Raw genomic sequence first — 3,243 nt, 5'->3', positions numbered from 1 at the left:
GTAACTTGTTTTATTTATGCCACCCTACCTACTCTTTACAACCTTAACACCAAATTGTTTTCTAGTGAAATTCTAGATATTATATTGTGGAATTCCTATGTAAATTTATCTATTCAGGCAGAGGTAGATTCTGGTAACATATGAATTGAGAAGCCCAGATTTAGCCTCTGATTATTAAGGAATGCTGGGATAATCTCTGTTTTTCTCTTGACTTCAATTTCTTTATGTGTAAAATGAGGAGGATTTTCCTCTATATCAGTGATTCTTTACCATGAGTGCACTGCACATTAGAATCATCTGGGGAGCTATTAAAAACCATGGAGTTTTCTCTTGGGAGTGAGGCCTGGCTTTAATATTAAAACCCAAACAAACCTCAGGTGATTCTAATGTGGAGCCAAGGCTGAGAACCAAAGACCTATAATGGTCTCTGTTAAAATAGTTAATTTTACTTGTCAACTTGGCTACACTATAGTATCCATTTATTTAATCAAACACTAAGTGTTGCTGTGAAAGAATTTGGTAGATGTGGTTAATATTTACAATAAATTGACTTTAAATAAAAGAGATTACTCTCAATAATGTGAGTGCTATAGGCCATTGTCACTGGGGTTAGATGATATCTCTTTGTGGTTTTGATTTGCATTTCTCTAATGATTAGAGATGTTGAGCATTTTTTAATATGTTTGCTGGCCATTATTCTGTCTTCTTTAGAAAAATTTCTGTTCATTTCCATTGCCCATTTCTTGATGGGGTTGTTAGATTTTTTTCTTGTTAATTCTTTTGAGTTCTAGATAGATTCTTGCTATCAGACCTTTATCAGAAGTGTAGAGAGCAAATATTTTCTCCCATTCTGTAAGATGTCTATTTGCTCTAATAATAGTTTTCTTGGCTGTGCAGAAGCCTTTTAATTTGATCAGGTCCCATTTGTTTATTTTTGTTGCTACAGTGATTGCTTTGGGGGTCTTCTTCAAAAATTCTTTGCCTAGGCCAATGCCTGAGAGGGTTTTCCCAACCTCTTCTAGGATTCTTAAGTTTTCATGCCTTAAGTTTAAATCTGGATGGGTATATACATACATAGTGAATGTGATGCACACCGTCAGGGGGATGGACACGCTTGAAGCGCTGCCTTAAGGGGGGAGGGGAGACAAGGGCAATGTATGTAACCTTAATGATTGTACCCCCATAATATTCTGAAATTAAAAAAAAGAAAAAAAATAATGTGAGTGAGAGTCATCGAATCAATTGAAGGCTATAAGAACAAAAACAGAGGTTTCCTGGAGAAGAAATTCTGCCTCAAGACTACAGCATCAACTTCTACCAGCCTGCCTTACAGATTTTAGACTTGCCAGCCCCCACAATCATGTGAGTCAATTCCTTGAAATCAATCTCTCTCTCTTTCTCTCTCTCTATATGCCTATATGTGTATATATAAGATATATATATAAAATATATATGTGTGTATATATTCATATACATATATGTGTGTATATATATATAAGATATATATATATATATAATATATATGTATATGTATATTTTCCCTCAAGCTATTGGTTCTGTTTCTCTGGAGAACACTGACTGATATAATTTTTCTCTGTATTTCCAAGGGTTTCTGATTCTCATTATGTATCTCTGGTTCTTTCAAAACCAGTCTTACCTTTCTGAAAACTGTCTTAAGCAGTTCTAAGATTTATTGGGAGGTTACTATTTATTGAGCGGTTACTATGTGCCAGGAAGCATACAGACCACAAGACTTCAAAGTAGTTTCTCATTGTGAAGGGCACTGCAAGCAAGGCCCCCATATTTCTTCAGGGAATTATATCTACTTTCCTCTACCATTAGGGGTAGTTAGGTGGACAAATTTGAGCAACTCTGGGTGTGCCAAAAATTATGCTAGATGGTGGGGATACAGAAATGACTAAAACACAAGCTCTGATCTCTAGGATCTTATAGTGGAGGATACAAAACATTCCCAAGTAAACATTGAGTTCCTGGAGGTCAGGGGGCCATCCCCTAATTGTCATTGAATCGATAAAACACACAGCTTTCTCTTCCTCTAATGATCTATCACTTAACAAACCTGGGCTGAGCTCCTCGCCCTGTGTGCCAGGCTGTGCTGGGTGCTGGCGATAAAGCAATAAGTCAGACACAGGCCCAGCCCACAGGCGGACCTTCTGGTGGGAGGGATAATCAATGAAGCAGAGAATCATAAGACCCTGAGGGCACTGCACTCGGCTCAGAAGCACTAGAAACAAAGATTCATGGAGGAAATGAGTTCCACATGGGGTGACATTTAAGCGGGAATAACCCTGACTTTGGGAAATCTATCACTTTAAAACCATAACAGAAAGTTATGTTACCAACTATGAAATGAAAGGAGATGCCCTTTTGTTTTGTCTTGCTAAAGTGAGTTTTATATGTAAAGCAATTTTTTCATGGCTTCCATGAAACCCATGACAGCCCCAGACTGAATTTGTTGGGATAGCATGGCTCTTAGGATTTTTGTGTTCTCAGTCTACCTTTTTTTTTATTCCAAAGCATTATGGGGGTACAAATTTTTTTGGTTACATGGATCACTTATATAATACTTGAGTCAAGGTTATAGGTGTGCCCGTCACCCAGATAGTGTTCATTGTACCAATTAAGTAGGTTATCACCCATCCCCTCCTTCCCCCTTCCCCCTACTTGCTTTCTGTTGAGTTTTACTTTTCTCTGTGCACGTGTGCTCATTGGCTAGTTCCAGTTTAATAGAGAGTATATGTGGTGTTTGCTTTTCTGTTCTTTAGATACTTAGGATAGTGGTCTCCAGTTCATCTGAATTGTTGCAGAAGGCACTAAGTCATCCTTCCTCCTGGCTGAGTAGTACTCCATGGAATACATATACCACATTTTGTTAATCCACTCAAGAATTGATGGGCACTTGGGCTGATTTCACAAATGCTCAGTGTCACTAATTATCAAGAAAATGCAAAATAAAACCACAATGAGATATCATCTTACCCCTGTTAGAATGACTTTTATTAAAAACTCAGTCTACTTTTAAAACATTTTTAATTGTAGCAAAAAATACATAAATTAGCCATTTTAACCAAAGAGAGTGGTAAGAAACTGATTTTGTGACTTTTCTCTAAATGCCCACCTGGAGGATATTAATGTATTGCGATTGAAGGATCCTGAGAGAGCATGGTGGAACAGAGGAGGCTTTTTCACCTTAAGCCAAGTAAGAAGGGGTGCTTTAATAAA

This window comes from Microcebus murinus, chromosome X (genome assembly GCF_040939455.1).
Source record: "Microcebus murinus isolate Inina chromosome X, M.murinus_Inina_mat1.0, whole genome shotgun sequence".
Classification (NCBI taxonomy): Eukaryota; Metazoa; Chordata; class Mammalia; order Primates; family Cheirogaleidae; genus Microcebus; species Microcebus murinus.
This window is presented reverse-complemented; position numbering follows the sequence as displayed.